General features: G+C 47.2%; 1 protein-coding gene across 2 annotated transcripts in view; it reads left to right on the top strand.

Annotated features, from left to right (window-relative positions):
* USP32 (ubiquitin specific peptidase 32) overlaps positions 1 to 22011 on the top strand; it is a 3569419-nt gene that overhangs the window by 1196285 nt on the left and 2351123 nt on the right. The gene's annotated exons all lie outside the window — the stretch shown is intronic.

Below are 22011 nucleotides of genomic sequence, written 5' to 3'. Positions count from 1 at the left end.
CCTAGGAAACTCTACCAATTATGACCAAGTCCAGAAATGGCTAACAGAAATGAAGCTTAAGGAATCACCCCTCTGCTTTCACACAGTGCAAAAATCTCTCGGCTTTACCACCAATTCTGATCCCTCATTGAAAACACTGTGCCATGAAGAGCCAAACAGCATAATACCAGCTTGATTCGCTCTGCAAATCAAACCCTTCATCCATGCCCCAAGTTTCAGAACAGTTGTCCAAGCCCCAGCCATCACCCACCTGGGCGGTGGCAATCCCCTGCTCTAGGTGTCTGTAGTATGCTACTTGTATTGTATTCAAGTCGTGACGCGGATGTGTCCTGTGATGGCAGTTTTAAGTTCAGATGTGGTGGTGCCCAGAAAACAGAGAAATGGGAAGTGTCCAAGAGAGCAGAAGTCCAGAGCTGATGGCGCCCAGGGACCAGTGATGTGGTGAAATGAAGAAGGCGGCTCACAGCCAGTGAGTGAAGTGAGCCCTGGTATAAGTCCTGTCAGTGAGGCAGGCAGCCGGAAGCTTATATGTGCTGCAATTGTAAGGGTGAGCTCTCATGGTACTGTAAATGGGCTGCATAGTATACTGGGCGTTTGGCAGGCAGCCGTTTTGAGGGCTGCCAAGCAGCTGTTTTATGGGCTACTATGTAAAACTAAAGAAATACTGAAGGAAGATGATAATTGTATGTTAAAGGACTGCCCCAGGCCCTTAGAGTGTAATCAATCGTGATCTTTGATTACCGCTCCTGTGAGAGCAGACGAGCGTGAGAGGAGCGCTTTGTAATGACTTTACAGATAAGCACTGCAACGTGACCGTTAATACTGTTGATGCTTGGGAGATCTGTGTGGCCTGAAAGTACTTTGTCAATGATGAAGAGTGCAGCATTGTGGCAGAGAATGGAGTAGCCACGTAATGAAAAGAATGAGAATGCTGTGTTTCAAGGCATTCCAAAATTGCTCCTACGTGAAGCGGTGGAATGGTAAGAGTGCGGCCTTCCAAGTAGTTCCGAACGCTAGTGTCTAAGCGTTCCCAACACTACGTTCTTCTCCGTATGAAAGGAAAAAAAATATTAAAGGAAAGGCCATGCGTACGTGGCTCAACGTGATGACACTTGAGGAAGGACCGTTATGTACGGCATGTTGGAATGAGGAAGTGTTCATTCTCTCCGATGTCAGGACGTACACGGAGTGAGTGCCGTCTTTAATCTTCGATTTTTAGAAGAAAAGGAGGCCTTCGTGGACCGGTCACAGGTGTAAATATAAGGAGAAATGCAGTGGCAATTGGAATAATGAGGAACCTGTAGGGAGCAGCAATGAGGTACTGTTTTTTTTTTTTTCTTTTTTTTTTGGCTGCAGCGAGCCATCATGGCATCTCTAGATTTTTTGTTGTTGTTATACATTTGAACGGGTAATTTATGACAATTCTGATGACATTCAACTGATGTAATAGTGCTGGGTAAAGCATGGAAATGAGATATATTATTTATGTATATTGTTTTACTGGTAATGCAAAATGAATGTGTAGTAAGGTGAATGTTATATGGAAATATATTTTTGCTGGCAATCCAAAATTAAAGTGAAGTAAGGTGAATATGGCGCCTGGCTGGGAAGGTGCTGTATATTAGAATTGATGTGAAATGCACAGTTTAGCACAAGGTTATGTGTATGGCATTATAGTGGTTTAAAATGTAGGATATGTGCATATTGGTTTTGAGAATTGCAGAGCTATGCACTAGGTTATATATATATGGAATAATATTAGTATAAAATGTGTGGTATGTGCATATTTGTTTTGAATTCTTTATAGGTAAATGTAAATAGGAAATGTTAGTATTTTTATGTTTTGAGGATTTGCAGGAATTGAGGTGCACGCATGGACGCACTATGGCCTTTTAGGAATATATTAGTACATATTGAATGTCATGATTTTATTAGTAAATGCAAATATGTAGATATTTTAACAGTTTTGAGGAAATTTCAGGATTTAGGGTGGACGCACCATGGACTTCTAGGGTATATGTGATATTAGAGAAATGTCAATGATAAAGTGAAAATATGTAATGCAGTTTTTTTTTAGGAAATTTCTATGCAAAGGAAGTGTAAGTGTTGAAATGTATAATATTGGTTATTAATGTGGGTGAAAGGAAATGTATTTTGAAAAATGGGCAATTTTGTGTGCATGATTGACATTGTATGTTCATGGGTAGTATGAAGTGCGAGATGTCATGTAGTAGATTCACATGCAAGGTATAGTAATGAGTGAAGTTGAATAAGATTAAGTTGTGCCCATAGTGAGTCATGGTGATATTATAGTTGAATTGAAGTGTTGAGTATAATTTAGTGTATGTAGTGAATGAGTAGCCCAATTCAATAGGTATGATGTTTGGGCAGGTGCTAGCTGGTATAGTAGAAATTGATGAAAGCGCATCCCTGTTGTGATGTTTTCTTTGTGTACTGTGCCTGTGCAGATACACTGTTTTGATGTGATCTTTGTGTAGTCTGTATCTTTTCTTTATATTCCCACTTTTAAATGTTTCTTGGGGTAGTTGTATTATGAGTGTGTTGGTACAATTGGCAGGTTCTTTGTTGCGAGAATGAGAGGTGGTGTTGTATGGTATAGATGAATTTTGCTATGGTTACAGAATGTTAGTTTGTGATTTGGTTGGTTGCGTGTGAGCACGCGTTAGTGCTGCGGGTGTGGCAGACCCGAGACTCTGTGTGGCAGACATGATAGAAGGTGTGTACGCTTGGAAGGTGATGGAATGTAGTTTAGGATGTGGTTTGTGCTTGTAAGTGGCAGTTACGGGATCTAGGAATGGCAGTCCTAGATATATGGTTTGGTTCGTGATATTTTATGTTGGTTGGGGAACGTTAGTTACACAAATGTAGATGTACGACTAGAGAGTTGAGAAAGTGGTTAGTAATTGTGAGGGTGATGAATGTTTGTTTTAGTGGTCTGATATGAGTTCCTGTTTCCGTGCTTGTTGTTGATGTGTGTGTCTGTTATAAAGAGAGGGGGATGTGTAGTATGCTACTTGTATTGGTGCACAAATGCAAGTACAAGAATGTAGCCTAGCAGTCTGGAATCTACACTGCATCAAGATTCCAGAAGTGTCAGTTAGGACACAGGATGGGAGAGAGACTAGATAAGATGTGTATATTTTAAGCTCCTACCCTCTTCCTATAACTTAATAAAGTAGGTTCCTTTTTATAAATACATGTCTCCCGTCTGGTCTCTGAGTACTTAAAGAACTCAAATACTTCAGTGTCCTAATTGCCACCGTGGCCTCTCTCAAAGCCATCCAACAAACAGCCTATCACATCATCCCGGAATGAAAAAGATTCAACCAAAGCACTCCTTCATCTAGAAACTGCACCGTGTATCCCTTCATGTTCAAGACCGCCTACATCACTTACAAAGTACTTGCAAATTAAACACAACTTGACCTGGCCGAGAAGTTTACCTTCTCCAGACGCCAACGCACCACTGGAAGCCATGCCATTGTCCGACGGTGGATACAAATGAACTGCAAGATGTAAAAAATGAAAACTGCCATTTTCATGATGCACACTACATCATTGGAAGATGTTACCAACACAGATCACGCTTTCCCCCTCCAGTCCCCAATTCAGGAATATTATGAAAAATGAAAACCCTCTTCATCAGAGAACATCTAACCATTCCTGATCACTGGACTCAGCCCTACTTCTTCGGAGCTACCCTCCTCTACCCTTTTCAGCTACCACTGACATCCATACCCTCCTCTACCCTTTTCAGCTACCACTGGCATCCCTGCACCCAACCCCTTAGTTGTATCTCCTATGTACAATGCCACATTACTTCACAGTAAGTTCTTTATAGAACACATACATACATAAATTCAGAAATTCATGTACATTAAGATATGCATTGTAGCCTTAAAATTCCTATTCATATTGGGAAGTAATAATATTAAAGATCATTCCTGTGGTACTGCTTTGCTGGTTCTACTGATCCAAACACATCCTTAGAGCTGGGAGAAAGCAGGGAGTAGGCTTCTGTGTTGCTGATTCCTGTTGTTTGTTGGGAGTATTTTTACTATTTTTTTCTTTGGGAGAATGTTCCTATTTCTAGATAATAAAAGTGGCTTTTATGCTGTTTAGGTTTAGAACTGGTTCTAACCCTTAGTTGGTAGTTAGATCTGGCAGTAGAAGTGCTGACCGAGCCTCTTTTTGAACTGTGTGAAATGCTTTTTTAAAGTTGGGAACACTATTCTCAGAGTTGGTAAGCTGCAGGCCTGTTGTACAACTTTCCAATATTTGAAGGATGTGTTCTAAATAAAGGCCCTTTCAAAACTCCATCAACAAGACACTGTCAGTTTAAGTGGAAGCGTTGGTCCTTTCTCTCTGCTTAAATGAGAAGAACACAAATCGCCTGCAAGTCCAGCACTCATGGTCTGGCCTTAGATGTTTTGACATTGGGTGATTAGAGGGTTATGGAAAAGGGAAGGCAGAGGGAAGCTGTGGTACTCTGATTGTCTTTGTCTGGTTCTCTGTGATTTGCACTTGAGGGCACATACCACCAACATCAATCATCCCTTACTTGGGTGTTTCAGGTTAGAAGGGCCTAGTCTTGTGTATGTTGTCTTTCAAATGTATTGTGTCCTCCCAGATATTCCTCATCTTCTTATATGATAATTTACAGCTCCAGCTGCTTCGGGAAACTTTTTTTGGCAGAGGGCGCTGTGCGTCGATGCGGTTGACTCAATGTCACTAGATGGCTTCCATCCCAGCGTTGACGTTGGCTTCAGTTCCATTTTTCTGCGATAGTTAACGCTTTGAAGAATTACAGCGCGCTTCTGTGTTTTCGATGAGAAAACCTTGTTCGAGTACGATGGCCTCATCTTCATCGCCATCAACTATGAAGACCAGGTTCAAAAAGTGCCACAACTCCAGGGCCAAAATGTCCTTTACGGACCCCCATCTGGTGTGTCTCTGGTGCCTTGGCGTCGAGCATAGGACAGCAGACTGTGAATCCTGTCAGTCTATGACCGGTAAGGCTCTGAAAGAGCATAAAGGGAAACTAGCGGCGGGTAGGCCCCCCACTAAATCCCCTACGATGACTCCATCGAAAAAACGATCATCCGATGAGTCGAGAGGTGACTCTCCTCGAAGGAAAAGGTCAAAAAAAGATCATGCTCCAGGAGAAGGTCCCAGCGTTACCTGTCCAAGGAAGTTAAAGAAAGGGCATTATAAGTCGCCATCTTCGAGTTCATCTGATTCCTCTCAGGAGAGAAGTATAACCTGTCCAACTAAATCCTCTATTCCAGCTGAGTGGGAAAACTTCAGAAAGGAAATGTTGAAAAGCTTTGAGAAAGAGGCTGCCCTTCCCTCGAAGGAGAAGGTAAAAAGCAATGCTCTTGTCGAGCCACCTAAGGCAGACAAGGAAATGACTAAGGCTACAACCCGTGCGCCCTCGAGCCCGGGACGTAAGCTGAAGACTGCAGGAGATCTTTCAAGATTTCAACACGAGAAATCGTCGTAGACTCTTTCCAGTCGAGGGTAAGCCCTTCGTGGTCTCTGTCGAAGACAAAATCGACGGAAAAAATATTGAGAACGTTGACACCTTTAGTGTCGACACCGTCAATGCAATCGACGACAAAAGTCCTCAACACCTTTAGTGTTGAAAATCATTGACTCCTTAGGCAAAATCGACACCTTTACCTTCTTAGCCTAAGGGAATTCAGAAAGCTTAACCTTTACCAAACACAGATTTCAAATGGATTGTGTCCTCCAACGTATTCCACAACTTTGACATGTAATGTCCACAGCTTTGTACTTCGGAAACTTTTTCGGCAGAGGGTGTCCTGCATCGATGGCGTCGGGTCGAAGTTCCTCGAAGGCCTCAGTCGAGGGCAACGTCACCGGATGTTTTAAATAGGATGCGCAGCGCCTGTAGCCTCGGTTCCATTTTTTCTGCAAACCGGTTTGCTTCTGAGACTCGGCGCGCCTCGTGTATTCCTCGTGACTGTCTTCTTCGACCCTTCCGACTCCGCGGTCTGGCTTCAAGACTTGCCGGGACTGCGAGTCTAAGATGTCGATTACCGACCGGCATTGCATTTGTTTGTGGTGCTTGGGTGAGAGCCACGACACCGATGACTGTTCCAAATGCCAGTCGCTGACTGTTAAGGCCTTGCAGCAGCATAAGGGAAACCTTCAGGTAGGTAGTGGTTCTAAACCTAGTAAGTCCAGTGAATCTAAGTCCAAGGGGATGTCCACCGACGATTCGAGGGGCGATTCTCCGCTTTGGAAGGATACCCGGGGCTCTCGGTCCTAGAGTGGCTCCTGCCATTCGTCTTCCTCGTCTCTGCATTCTAGGAATGGCCGTCACTGGTCGCCTTCCCCGTCCTCCTTAAAGGATGGAGCCGCGAGGAAAGCAGCTTGTCCAACAAAGTCCTCGACTCTGGAGGAATGGTCTGCTTTCAGGGAGCAGATGTTGGCGATTTTTTAATCGCAGGGCACAGTTCCGTCCGCGCCTTCTGATGAAGCCGGCAAGGAATGGTCTTGATCCGTGGCTCGTGCGCCTTTGGGCTCGGGTCCTCGGCGCGATCCTCATCGGGAACCTTCGAGGTCCGGTTCGGACAAGGCTCAGGTTGGTCGCAAGAGACGTGCTTCCAGGTCTCGGTCCTCGTCCCCAGCGAGACCGCAGAAAACTGCTAAGGGCTCGATGTCGGCGTCGACTACGTCGGCGCTGTCTGTTGGATACGGACGTCGAAGCTTTGCCTTCGTACCAGCCCTCAGCACCGTTGTTGAAGCCGTCAGCGCTCTTGACGCCGAAGCCGTTGGCGCTCTCGACGCTGAAGCCATCAGCACCCTCGACGCCTTCGGGGCCTTTTGGCTGGGATTTGCCGTCAGAGGTCCTTGGTACGGTGGATCCTCCAAGGAAGGCTTCTTTCACGTCTGTAAGGCCTGCTAAGGACTCCAGACCCTCAGCTGTCCAGAGACAGGACTTTTACCTCCCTCTTGATGACATTTATGATGAGGAGGAGAGGTCAGATTTAGATTGTGACCCTGTTGAGCCTGATGTGGCTCCTGTCTTTTCAGGGGATAGTCAATTGGAAGAGTTAAGACAATCTCTTCATGATGCCAGTGGCTTAGACACTTCTCCTGAGGTGGAGTTTGGCAGGCCTGGGGCCTACAGGAGACTGATGGCTAGAGTCACTGAATATCTTGGTTGGTCAACTCCTCCTGGAGCTTTTATTCAACATGAATTGACGGATATATTGGATCAAGGTCCGTCCTATGACCTGGTGTTACCTTTTCGTTTGACCTTGCAGAAAAGGGTGGCGGCTGCTTGGCAGACCCCGGAATCTCTTTCGACAGTTAACAAATCACTAACTAAGAAATACCGCCCTTCCGGTTGCCACCCCAGCTACCTTTCATCTCACCCCACTCCCGAGAGTTTGGTGGTTCAGGCGGCTACGGCCACCTCGAGTCAGGCGGCGTACCCTACCATCCCTCCTGATAGGGACGACAAATGCTTCAACAGTTGGGCACGCAAGGTGTTTTCTGTGGGGAGTATGGTGCTGAAATCTGCCAACTCCACTTGTGCCTCGGCAAGATTTTCACACACTCTGTGGAATTGTGTTTCTCTTGCAGCTGAGCATATCCCCAAGGGGAAGAAATGGAGGGGTTCCTTGCTCTCATGCAAGATGGCAAGGATGCCCTGTGTGAATCCCTTCAGTCGGGTTTGGACACGGCCGACAGTGTTAGCCGGTCCATGGCTGCGAGCACTGTTATATGCAGATTTGCGTGGTTGCAGAAGTCGGGTTTTGCCCCGGATGTGCAAGCCCGTCTTTTGAACATGCCCTTTGATGCGCACATTTGTTTGGCAGCAAGGCTGACGAGAGCCTTGAGAGGTTGCAGACCTCAAAAGCTGCGGCAAAATCTTTAAGCGCAGCTGTGCAACAACCCCTGCCTTTTCGTCGTAGGGGACAGCAGTGGATGGGGAGGTTCTTTTTGTTACTACTTCTCCTTTGGTAGAACGAGAGGAGCCACCAGTCAAAGGGGTCAGCATAAAAGTACCCGTGGTGGTTGAGGAAATAGAGGTGCCAAATCCGCTCAGGCAGCTGCCTCTTTGCCTTCAGGCGCTTTCGCAGCCGCACCAAAACAGTCATGAGGCCATGTCCCATGGTTCGCCGGTTAGGGGCAGACTGTCTCAGCATCTCGAAGAATGGCGAGCTATTACTTCGGATGCATGGGTTCTGGATACAATAGCCCATGGCTACTGCCTTCCCTTCCTACAGCAGCCTCACAACAATCCACCAGGGAATCTCTCTTTGATGCTTCCAGATCCCCTCCTTGTGCAGGAAATCTTGACCCTGATAGAGAAATGGGTTATAGAACTGGTGCCTGTAGTGGAGAGGAACAAGGGATGGTATTGCCCATATTTTTTTATTCCAAAGAAAGATTGGGGATTGAGACCCATCCTGGATTTCTCCAGCATTGGATCTTTCATAGATTCAGATGCTTGAATATTCCCCGTCAGACTGGGAATCCTCGGTGATAAATTTAATAATACATTTTTTTTTTTTTTTTTTTTTTTTTTAAATATACACACATTGCTACCTAGCAGTGCATGTACATAGCCCATTATGGCCTATGAGCCATTTCATTGTGTAGTCCCTCCACCTCACTTTGGTCCTTTATGGCCCCAGCCAATGAGGTGGCAGGGCTTAAGCTCCGCCCCCAGCAGCCATCTTTAGATTTTTCACCGCAGTCTAACAGACACAGGGAATCCTCAAGCTCTCTGAGCTTTTTTCAAATTCTTTCTACTTTTGTGTGGAATATTTTTAGTAAATATATTCCATTTTGTTCCCCTTCTCAGGGGCTTTGTTTCCAATTAACCTGGGAGACAAAACTTGTTGTTTTCCTCTCAAAATCGTCGACTGAACTTCTCTTCAGAAATGGAGGCACCTCAGGCTGTCAGGAAGCCTTCCCTGTTCAGGGACTGCACGAGGTGCAAAAAGAAATTGGTTTACAACAAAGACCCCCACGAGCATTGCATTTATTGTCTGTACCCTCATGACATTAAAAAATGCGAGATTTGTAGAACTTTTTCCACCAAGACCCTTCATGACAGGCATAGAAGACTCCTTTCTTACCTGGAATCCAGGGATCAATCTTCGGACGAAGAGTCTGTCAGAACAGCTCCTGTCCAATCCAGCACTCCATCTGAGAGACAAACTTCAAAGAGAAGGGCCTCTTCAGTGGAAAGGAGTTCCTCTCCCAAGTCCAAAAAGAGGAAGCTGGAATTGATACCCTTTCTGCCTCCAGTTGATTTACCAAGCCAGAAGAAGTCTGCAAAATCTGCCTCCAGAGGTAAGGAGGAGTTTGCAAAAAGGGGGGGGGGGCAGTCGTCGGCGGGGAAACCGCCCACGAATGAAGGGAAAGGTAAAGGCCCGTCATCGGCCATACCGTCGACGAAACCAGCAACGACGACGACCACGCTTAAGACATCGTCGACAATAAGATCATCGTCATCGGACACGTCGACCGCGAAGCAATCGTCGACGAGCAAACACCACTCGTCCACGAAGCATTCATCCATGACGCAGTCATCCACGAAACGCATTCCACATTCGTCAACGAAGCTCTCGTCGACGGCAAACCCTCAGTCGTCGACGGAGAAGCCCTCGTCGACGGGAAAATCTCAGTCGTCGACGAAATCTCATACGGGATGTTTGTTGACGAAGATAGCACCGCAAATTACGGAGGAATTGCGGCCTTCCACATTTGAAACTCCTGTCATTGAAAGCAATGTCATTGAGAAGAATACTGAAACTGAACCACTGGTACAGCAATTTTCACCTTTGGGTCACATGGCAGAACTTCCGGATGTAATTCTTCAGGAAGAATTCTCTGATGCGGAAGTGATGGAAGAGTCCACCGGTCCCTTACCTAAACAATACAGCCCTCCTTGGCAACCGTCCACGGGAGAATCCGAATACCCTCATGACCCGATACTCATGTTATCTGTGCAGAGGATTGTAGAAGAATTTTACAGGCGGCAAAAGGAGAAGCAAATTCCGATTGATCCCATAGAATCAGGAATTATTCCTAGAGAGTCATCTCCGATTCCAGGCACATCTGGTTGTTCTCCTCACAGGAGTAGACCGCAAAAACGGATGGGATCACCGAAACCTGCTCGAAGACCAAGGAGCAGCACCCACAGTGCTTCACCTACAAGAGTCCCGACGCCACAGTCATCGCGCAGACCGCGATCTCCGGATGTGGACCCCACTATGGTACCGTCCACCATCTCGGTATCAGACTGGCAGGAGGATCCTTTTAGAGAATTCTCTGAACCAGAAGAAGGAGAAATAACACAGGAGCCAGACGCATCCAGTGAGTGGGATGACTACGTAGTCGAGAAGCCAAGGAGGAGAGACTCGCCGGGCAAGGCCTCACCGCCGGATGATCTCGTCTCTTTCCACACCATTATAGGTAAAGCCGCAGAATTGTTTAAAATTCAGGTTTCTTCTGAGGAAAGGAAATCGGTGCTCTATGAGCACAGGGACAAACGAAGGAGGACAGTGACCACAATTCCTCTCCTCGATACCATCTGGGATTCCGGATCCAAGATCCTATCCACACCCTTATCGACTCCGGCGCTGGTGTCCAGGCCAGAAAAGAAATATAAAGCTCCGGATTCGGCACCTCTTTGTTTGAGAGGTCATACGAAACCAGACTCGGTTATCACAGTGGCGGCCAGAAAGAAACTCGCCAACCCCTCCTCACCGTTGTCGGCACCACCGGATAAGGACGGACGTAAACTGGAAGCCATGGGCAGGAAAGTATCATCTTCTGCATCGCTTACAATCAGAGCGGGCAATGCGCTGGCCATGACCGCAAGGTTCGATCGCGAGCTTTGGCTCCGGATGTCTAAATTGGCGACACAATTACCACCAGAGCTCCAGGAGGAGACAAAATCGATAATCGCGGATGGTGAAGCAACATCGGATCACATGATCGACGCAGCGGTTGATGTGGCCGAATCAGGCTTCAGGCAGATGGCGCATGGCACAGTGCTCAGAAGGCAAGCCTGGATGAAGGCTACTAACTTTAGACCTGAAGTCCAGGCGCAGATATTAGACATGCCGTTTGATGGACAAGATCTCTTTGGAAAGAAGATAGACGATCATTTGAAGGGAATCAAGACAGACACGGACACAGCCAGAGCCATCAGTTCTTTAAAGGACAAAAGTAAGGACCATCGGTCTTTTCGTCCCTTTAGAGGCTCATCTTCCAAGTTCAGAGGATACGGTCGTTCCTCGTATGGTCAAAAAGCACAAGGCGGCACGTACCAAGACAATAAATATCAGTCATCCAACAGATACGCCCATAGAGGCAGACGTGGCTCCGCCCAAGGGAAGTCACAAGGCAAGCAAAACTGACGACCAATGTTTTTCCCCTCTTCACCACACCCCGGTGGGGGGAAGGGTGAGCCAGTTATTCCAGCGCTGGCAATCAATTACATCGGACAAATGGGTGTTACAGGTGATCCAAAAGGGTCACACCTTAGAATTTCTGGACCAACCTCCTTCTCTGCCTCCAACATCTCGCAGAGTGCATATGCTAAGACAGGTCATGTCCGAAGTGCAAAAACTGCTCCAGAAGGCAGCAGTAGAACCAGTCCCTTATTCTCAGAGGGGAAAAGGTTTCTACTCCTGATTCTTCCTCGTCAGAAAGAAAAACGGTCAATGGAGACCCATCTTGGACCTGAGGGCACTCAACAAATTTATCAAGCGCATAACATTCAAGATGGTAGCTTTACAAGGGGTGCTACCTTGGTTAAACAAGCACGACTTCTTAGCCACTTTAGACTTGGAGGACGCATACTTCCATATACCGATCCATCCAGCGCACAGGCAGTTCCTCAGGTTCACGGTGGGAGAGCTTCACTTTCAGTTTTGAGTGCTCCCGTTCGGGCTAAAATCGGCTCCGAGAGTTTTCACAAAATGCTTGGCGCCGGTAGCAGCAAGTCTCAGGAGGGCAGGAACGGAAGTTTTTCCATACCTGGACGATTGGCTGATAAAGGCAAGTTCCGCTGCAAAGGCTCGCTCGGCAGTGTCGAGGACTGTCAACCTCCTAAAAGAGTTAGGTTTCTCCATAAACCAGACAAAATCCTGCCCTATTCCCAGCAAGGTAGCTCTCTTCCTGGGAGCCGAACTCGATACCAGCATTCCCAGAGTGAGGCCATCCGCAGAAAGAATAGCAGCGATTCTACGCTCAACTTCGAACTTCCTACAGAAAGAGACAACATCCGTACGCTCTTACAAATCCCTATTGGGCATGATGTCATCATGCATATTCCTCATACCGAACTGCAGGCTTCGCATGAGACCTGTGCAGGAAGCTCTGGACCACCAATGGAAACAAGCTTTCGGAGGCTGGGAAGACATTGTCCAGATTCCATCGACGTTGCACAAGGCCCTTCGATGGTGGAATGTTCCGAGGAATCTTCTGCAGGGGATGCCGTTTCAAGCACCGACATCGACCCTTCTGCTGAGGACGGACGCTTCCTTATCAGGTTGGGGCGCTCATCTTGCGGACCTCCAAACCAAGGGCTCTTGGTCGACACAAGAGTCCCAGCTCCACATCAACGTGTTAGAGTTCAGGGCCGTAAGGTTGGCGCTGAAAGCCTTCCTACCGGTTATAGCTGGTCAAGTTCTTACAGTCCAGACAGACAACACGACCTCCATGCACTATACAAACAAGCAGGGAGGCACGAGGTCACAGATCCTGTCGCAAGAAGCCCAACAGCTTTGGGCATGGGCCTTGCACTACGGGGTGCAGATCAGGGCAGAGCATCTTCCAGGAGTGGACAATGTCCTAGCGGACAGGCTAAGCAGAGAATACTCAGCGTCCCACGAGTGGGAGCTGGACGAAAAAGAAACCCAACGGATATTTGCCTTGTGGGGCCATCCGCAGATCGACCTTTTTGCCACCAGGAACAACAAAAAATGCAAGAGATTTGCTTCAAGATACCCGTGGGAGACGCGTTCTCAGTGAATTGGTCGGGGAAGTTCTTCTATGCCTTCCCACCCATTCCCCTCATGTCGAGGGTACTTCGCAGGGTAAAAGAACAGGATTGTTCTTTGATTCTAATTGCACCGGATTGGGCACGGCAAGTCTGGTACCCGACGCTGAGGCACCTATCCTGTCAACCCCCGATTCGTCTCAAGACGCATCAATATCTACTGACGCAACAGAACCGCAAGGTCCTCCACCACGACCCGAGGAGCCTGTCTCTCAAAGCATGGTTCCTGAGCAGCGCAAACTGATGCACCTAAAGTTACCATCGGAATGCTGGGATATCATCAGGGCCGCTAGAGCCCCGTCCACGCAAGTCACCTACACCAGGAAATGGACCAGGTTTTCCAAATGGTGCGAGACCTCTGCAATCGATCCCCTCACGGCCTCGGTTAATCAGATTCTGCCCTACTTGTTGCACCTGGCTAAGTCAGGGCTCTCACTGTCCTCTATCAAGGTCCATCTGTCAGCCATAGCGGCTTACACAGTAACCGCGGAGACGCAAGCCTTACTTTCCTTACCAGCGGTTAAAATCTTCCTGAAAGGACTGATGCGTACTTATCCGCCTACACCTACACCAGTTCCGGAATGGAGCCTCAACACCGTCTTAACAGCCCTCATGCAACCTCCCTTCGAACCCATACACAGATGCGAAATGAAATTCTTGTCCTGGAAGACATCTTTCCTGATAGCCATCACATCAGCCAGAAGGATCAGTGAGTTACAAGCTTTGTCTTCTGAACCCCCGTTTACTTTGTTCCAGAAGGACCGCGTCATCTTAAGGCCTCACCCGAAGTTCCTCCCCAAGGTACTTTCGGAGATGTCGTTCACTGAGCGCATTGTTTTACCAACCTTTTTCCAGAATCACGCTTCTGAAGCGGAAAGAACATTACATTCTCTAGACGTTGCTAGAGTGTTGAAGTTTTACTTGCAAAGAACCAAGGAGTTCCGCTCCTCAAACCGGCTATTCATTTCTTTCTCTGGCCGTACCAAGGGTCAGCATATATCTAAACAAAGTCTGGCACGCTGGGTATCATCCTGCATCACCCACTGCCATCAGTTGAAAGGCGACCCTTTAACTAGACCGCCGTCTGCGCACTCCACCAGAGGAAGGGCGGCGTCAACAGCATTCCACGCAGGGGTGGCATTGAAGGACATATGCAGAGCCGCCACGTGGAGCACTCTGCATACTTTCGCCAAACACTACTGCCTGGCTGAAGATACCAACAAAGAAGCTGCAGTTGGACAGGCAGTGCTCCGCCATCTCTTTGTATAAGGTAGGACCAGCCTCCTTTCCCACCTTTCCCGAAGTATGTAACCGTTGTGTTGCTGCATGGTAAAGGTTTGATCAGAAATATGTTTTTTCTGTATTTATGCATATATATATATATATATATATATATATATATATATATATATATATATATATATATATATATATATATATATATATATATATATATATATATATATATATATATATATATATATATATATAATGGTGGCATGTTTTAACTGCTTGGTATTCTATTCAAGCATCTGAATCTATGAAAGATCCAATGCTGGAGAAGTCTTGGTTACATACCTGTAACTGTATTTCTCCAGCATTGGTATCTTTCATAGATTCACATGCGCCCGCCTGCCTCCCCTGAGAGGCTGCTTCTATGCTCGGCATCCATCATACTGTAATCTCTACGGTTCAAAATCTAAAGATGGCTGCCGGGGGCGGAGCTTAAGCCCTGCCACCTCATTGGCTGGGGCCATAAAGGACCAAAGTGAGGTGGAGGGACTACACAATGAAATGGCTCATAGGCCATAATGGGCTATGTACATGCACTGCTAGGTAGCAATGTGTGTATATTTAAAAAAAAAAAAAAAAAAAAAAAAAAAAATTATTATTAAATTTATCACCGAGGATTCCCAGTCTGACGACGGGGAATATTCAAGCATGTGAATCTATGAAAGATACCAATGCTGGAGAAATACAGTTACAGGTAAGTAACTAAGACTTGCGTTGATTGAACAAACTTCTCAGGAAGGACAAGTTCAAGATGGTCACTCTTTCTCAAGTCCTCCAGGCCCTTAAACTTCAGGATTGGTTGGTGTCTCTGGACCTACAGGGTGCTTACTTTCATGTGCCGGTTCATCCCAAGCGCAGGAAGTACCTGAGTTTTGCGGCTGCCGACTCGCACTTTCAGTTTCGGGTCCTGTCATTCGGATTGACCTCCACCCGAGGGTCTTCACCAAGCTAATGGTGGTGGTGGTGGCAGCGTATCTCAGGCGAGGAGGGGGGGTTCATGTCTACCCCTACCTGGACGACTGGCTGATCCGTGCGCGTTCTCCCGAGCAAGCAGTGGACCACCTCAGTCTCACCTGCCGCTCCCTCCACAAGCTGGGCTTCTCCCTCAATTTCAAGAAGTCTCATCTGACACTTTCCCAACAGCTCCAGTACATCGGGGCTGTGTTGGACATGTCCTTGGGGAAGTGCTCGCCTCCCAAGGTAAGGGCTCATCACATCACATTGTGCAGATGTTGGACAAGTTTCAACATGGCCCAAGTCTCCCGGCTTTCAAATTCTTAAGGTTGCTTGGCCTCATGGCATCCTGCATTTTTCTGGTGCCAGAGGCCAGGCTGAGGATGAGATCCTGGCAATGGGTCCTCAAGATGCAGTGGTCACAGTTCTCGAGCAAGATGTCGGATCCCGTTCAGATTCCAAGCTCGGTCTCTCAGGATCTTCTGTTGTGGACCAACGAGGGGAACCCGATGAAGGGGGAGCCATCTTGGCAACCATGGCCGGAGGTGACTGTAGTGACGGACGCTTCCCTCACGGGTTGGGGAGCTTATGCCGAAGACTTGACCGCCAGCGGTCGTTGGTCTCCGTTGGAGTCCATAGTCCACATCAACCTGGTAGAGCTGAGGACCATCAGGCTGGCCCTGAAGGCTTTTCTGCCGTCTGTGCGGGGGAAGAGTGTCCTGATCATGACGGACAACACAGTGGCCATACATTACCTCAACAAAAAAGGCAGGGTAGGGTCACTCCCGTTGTGCAGAGAGGCAATGCAGCTCTGGTTCTGGGCAATCCAGCAGGAAATTTTGCTCTCTGCAGTTCATCTAGCCGGAGAGAACAATGCAGCTGCTGACGCTCTGAGCAGGCAGAGCACGATCTCTCACAAGTGGGAGTTGGCTCAGGAAGTCCTTCTGGAGATCTTTGCCCTTTGGAGAACCCCACAAGTGGATCTCTTCGCCACCAGTGCCAACCGGAAGTGCGAGAGATTCTGCTCAAGGGAATTTCCTCCGAGAGGAGCCTTAGGAGACGCATTCTGTTAGGGAGAATTCTCTCTTCGGGCTGAATTTCCTAATGTAGTGAGTCCCCCAGCAGCTTTGCTGGATTTCTGGAGTTTGTTTTTTTCTCCTGCCAAGAGTGAGACTCTTTTTCTCCCACTCTTGGACATGATTTATGGTGTTCCTTTGACTGTTAATGTGTTTTATGGGCTATGGGGTCCTTTACTCCATAGGGTCTCATGTGTTTTTACTATGTGTGTTACACAGCACCCTCCATGCAGTAACACAGGGGTGTCATAGTGACACCCCACCATAGACTCCATACCCTGGGACTGACTACTGTCTCCCAGGGCATGTTAAGTCACCATTGGCTTTACTAGTCCCAAATTATTAACAGAAACCAGTACAAACAATCATATTGTGGACGTACTGGTCGGGGCAATTCGATTGCCCCGGGGTCTGTTAGTCGAGGGGGCACGTCTCCGTCCCCCCTGGTCGAGTTTTGGCTGGTGGCAGTGGAAACTACTTTTTATATTCGACCGCGAATATTTCCCTATGGGATTTTCCCATTGTCCGAGGCTACCAACTCTAATTATTTAATTCTCATAGCCTCGAACATACCGCCGGTTTATTTAATATTAATTCGCCGGTTGGTATTTTTTGCCAGGACTCGATTCTAAAATGGCGTTTGTGTTCTCTTCTGTGACTCCAACCCAAGTCGAGCCCTTGTTCCACTTTTTAGCGGGCTTCTCCACAGAAGCCTCCAAAAGTGGTGCCACTCTGTCTGGGACCGAGGGGGTTTAGGCACCCTGGACTGAGTTACCTTGGTAACTCAAGTCGCACTCTTGTGTGATTGGCCCAAGTGGTGAGCCGGCCGGCTCACCACTTAGTATGTTTGATCGACAGCTAGGCTGAGTGAATGGGGGTATGCTGCATAAAAGCATGGCTTTGGGGACTGGAACTTCAGAAGTTGCCACAGGACCTGAGAATCCGACGAGGGAGAAGCTGAGCCGACCTACCACGACGACACTACCGGTGGAGCCCTGCGGAACCGACTCACCACTTCCGGACGACAGAGAAGATCTCCCGGCTGGAGAGGCTTCTTCCCCTGACTGGTGGGCACAACCAGTTTACCTTCTCTTCTTCGCACCCCAGACCGGTCTGTGGTCGAATTGCCCTTGCCAGCACCCCGGCACCCGGATAGCCACTTACCCCTGGACCGCGAATCAACGGACCGCTCCTTGTACCTGAGAAACTCCGCGGCTGGTTTCTTCCCTGCCAGTGCAACGGACTCCTGTCTTCCTCCCCGACGAGATCCTCTCTTCCCCCAGACGAAGCACCAACTTGCATCCGCTGCCAGGAACAACTGCCCCCGCTGGAGTATTATCACCACTTTAAGGTACCGTGTCCGCCAGGCCTCCCTTTCTAAAGATTGCTACAAGGTAATAATAACCCCTTAACCTTCTGGACTGGGCTGGCCACCTTGACCCTCTAACTGGTCCCTTTCTTTGGTCCATCTCCTTTTTGAACCGTTACAAGACTTTGTGCACTGCAACCGTGTGACCTTGGACACATTTCGTTTTGATCATCTTAAAGCGGATCCGGCCTACTGACTCTGAATTCACGGTGTTACTTTGCCTTCCTCTCTTGTTCGTGAAAAAGTGTTGGGATCTGTTTCAATTTATTCTCTGCTTTTCTCTCCCTTTTTAAAACGAATTATTAGAGTGCCATCTACATTAAGCGCTCACAGCTGTCTGAAAATAAGTGGGGCTTTACTTAAGACTTGTCTAATATTCTTTTAAGGGAGTGTATATCTTTTAGTGACCGTGTTTTTCAATTGCTTACTATTAGTGCCTGTGTGTTTTTCTAGATGTGGGTGTTTCCTCCAGTCTCCGTCATTCCTCAAGTGTTAAGGAGGTTACGGAGGTTCAGATCCCACATGATGCTCAGTGCTCCGTATTGGGCCAGGAGAGCGTGGTACCCAGACCTTCTAGAAATGTCCATCTGCCCTCCACGCCGTCTTCCCTACCGAGAGGATCTGCTCTTGCGCAAGGGGGGGGTGGGGTAGGGTGGGGGGAGCTGGGGTAGGGTGGGGTGGGGTGGGGCAGGTTCCCCATCCAGAGGTCAGGACTCTCAACCTTCACTCTTGGTATCTGACAGGTTTAGGTATAAGGATTGGGACTTCCCGGATGACGTGATGGAGGTATTGCTTTCGGCCAGGAGGCCAGCAACTAAATCCCTGTACCGTTGGCGTAAGTTTTGCGACTGATGCAGAGGGCAAAATGTTGATCCTTTTCCGTGTTCCGTTCCCTTGCTTTCTTTGGCCCACAGGGGCCTGCAAGTGGGTACCATTAAGGGTTACCTGGCGGCGCTGTCTATCTTCAAGCGCTCGTCTGAAGAATGTTCTTACTTTAAGATTTGTTTAATTTCCCAATTTCATAAAGGGCTCACTAATGTGTTCCCGCCGTCCCCTTTCCAGGTGCCCGTTTGGGATCTTAATTTGGTTTTGAAATTCCTGATGGGAGCTCCGTTTGAACCTTTGCACTTTTGTCCTTTGAGATTGTCTTTCAAGACGGTGCTCTTGGTTGCGGTTACTTCCGCTCGCAGAGTGAATTGCAGGCACTTTTATCTAAGCCACCCTCTACTGTGTTCCACAGTGATAGGGTTGTACTAAGGGTACGTCCTTTCTTTCTACCTAAGGTAGTGTCTGAATTTAATTTAAGCCAGAAAGTAGTTCTTACGTCTTTCTATCCTCCCCCCCCCTCATCCTGGTAAGGAAGTGGTGCGACTCCATAGGTTGTACCCTAGGAGAGCTCTGAGCTTTTATATTTCTAGGATGTCCAGGGTCAGAATGGACGATCAACTCTTTGTGGGATATGCTGGACACAGATTGGGCCAGGCTGTTACCAAACAGACCTTGTCCAGGTGGATTATCCTCCCCATTAATGAATTTTACGGATTGGCGGTTAAGGACCCTCCTGAAGGGTTGCCAGCTCATTCCACTAGGGGCGTGGCTGCTTCCACAGCCCTACAACGGGGCAATCCTATTAGGAATATTTGTGATGCAGCCACATGGCTTCTATCCACACCTTTGTTAAACATTACTCCCTGAATACGCTCCATGGTCAAGACATGGCCTTTGGTAAGGCAGTTCTTTATTCTGCCATCTGATTGGGTACTCTAAATTCTTTTCCCTCCTCCATTTTCTGGTACTGCTTTGGGAGTCTGTCAAAGATGTGGAATACGTTGGAGGACACAATCCATATGAAGAACAAGTTACTTACCAACTGGTAACGTCGCACTCCCAGCCTGCCCCTCTGGAGAATTTCCTATGCAATTGTAGCTTAAGTTTCTGTAAGGCTATGTGCAGTCAAGCAGGCATTGGATATGTGCATGTCACACATTATGGAGGAAAAAACATAAACTGAGGCTATGGGCGCCGTCCGTCCTATTTATAATATCCTGTGACGTCGCCCTGGACGGGGGGGCCTTTGAGGGACATCGACCCAACACCATCGATGCAGGACACCCTCTGCCGAAAAAGTATCCGAAGTACACAGCTGTGGACATTACATGTCAAAGATGTGGAATACGTTGGAGGAACATCCAATCGAAACAACGTTACCAGTTGGTAAGTAACTTTTTCTTCTTTAAGTTTATCTTCAATTTATGAGGATTACTAACCTTCAGACCACGATACTCCACCATTTGGATTGGAACACGATACTCCACCATTTGGATTGGAATTCGGTACACCTAATGTCCCAGAAAGCCAGAAGAATCCAGGTTAAAGGATTTATATGAAAATGTGCAATCAGCTAGTGGTTTCGACTCTTCACCTAAGATGGAATTTGGCAATCCAGACCCAGCAGACAATGCTGCTGCCTCATATAGGCAACTGATGACTAGAGTCATTGACTTTCTGGGAAGGGGCAGACCTGCTCCAGCGTTTGAGCAAGATGACCTAACAGATATTCTGGATAAAGGTCCAGAAAAGGATCCCATATTTAATTTTCTTGTAGCTCTCCAGTGAGGCAAGTTACTTACCCCTAGTAACTTTCTTTTGACTGGATGTTCCTCCCACGTATTCCTCATCGACCCTCCCAGCCTACCCCGCTGTAGAATTTCAAGGTATTACACTTTACAATCTTTCAGAGTCTAGTACTGTCTAGGACTCACCAAGGCTGGTAATTCTGCATGAGGTATGTGTAAATAACTGAACTGAATCCAATGCAAGTGCTATATATGCTGACGATGACGCCTACTCCGGGACGGGAGCCCTCGAAGGACATAGATTCGACCGCATCGGCTCGCAACGCCCTCGGCCGGAAAAAAAATCCAAAGCAGCTGAAACTGAAAAGATGTATCATGAGGAATACGTGGGAGGAACATCCAGTCAAAAGAACGTTACTATGGGTAAGTAACTTGTTGTTCTGCTACCCTCTGCCCACTACCCTTATAGCCCCTTGTACATTAGCCTAATGTAGATGGCCAGTTGCCGGTCTAAATGAGCATGCTCCATATCATGCTCATTTAGACCGTATCAGTGGGTGTAGGCGCAGTATCGGGAATATTGACATGGGCTCTGGCCATGCACCTAGTCTGCATTTTAAGGCCTCGCTTATCACTGGCAGTCTTAAGCTGCAGGTCATAGGACCTTTTAGCCTAAGTATATACAGCACGTAAGCAAGGCCACACTGCAGGATACCCCTAGTTTGCCTAGCTGAAGCTAACGATGGACCTTCACTTGAGAAGTGTGTGCAAAGTTGAAGGTGACATACAGCATATGCTACAGGGAATGCACAAGTTACCAGCAGCAGCTTATTCTCAAGTATTTTTGTGTATGTAGATTACAACTTTTCCATCTCCTTTTGTCATGATAACTTTAAAATACTTTGCCTGCCCAGTGGTCGTTGAGAAATCAAACTGAAGTGAAATTGTTTTGACTTTTGGGAAGAGGACAGAGATCTAAAATATGGTATACTATTGGCCTCTGTTGAATATGCACTCTTATCTGCAGCTCTATTAATCTCTCCTGTTAATATGAATGTTAGTTGGATGGACACTAAAACAGGTTTTACTTTCCGTTTACTGTGGAATCTCATGTCAACCTAAAGGCGGAGGGATCTATGATTAGAGGTAAGTAACTAGATCACTCTTTGAAAATGTAAGAGAATGCAAACAATATTTGCTTACTTCATGTGCAGTTATGTTACAAAGCTTTTATACTGAGTCAACCACTTGTGTGGTTATATTGGAGCACCTAGGCTTATCCAAAAAAACAGCCGAATTGTGCCCTGCCGTAGATTGCATAGAAGAGAAAAAGCCAAAATAGTAGAAGGAAAGGGGGTTCCAAATAAAATACAAACAGGATAAGGCAAACGTATACGGTAAAGAGGAGAGGATGGTGATTGTGGAAGCTTAAATGTGTGAGACTCCAGTAAGCATTGAACAGGAACAAATAGTCTATGAACTCGGAGGCAGGCTCCAAGATGTCTGTGGATAAAGGACAGTGTATTTGAGGTAAGTTTAATATGCGCGGTTTTAAATTATAGTGTATGGCTGATTGATGAATTTGAGAAGTCCTTGAATAACCCCTAGAAGATTGAATGCTTTTTTTTGTCCGAAGAGCTTAGTTTGTTTTCAATTGTTTCA

Source organism: Ambystoma mexicanum, chromosome 9 (assembly GCF_040938575.1).
Source record: "Ambystoma mexicanum isolate Mex_15411 chromosome 9, UKY_AmexF1_1, whole genome shotgun sequence".
In the NCBI taxonomy this organism is placed as follows: domain Eukaryota; kingdom Metazoa; phylum Chordata; class Amphibia; order Caudata; family Ambystomatidae; genus Ambystoma; species Ambystoma mexicanum.
Note: the sequence above shows the minus strand (reverse complement) of the source record. Positions and strands in the feature narration are given on the sequence as shown.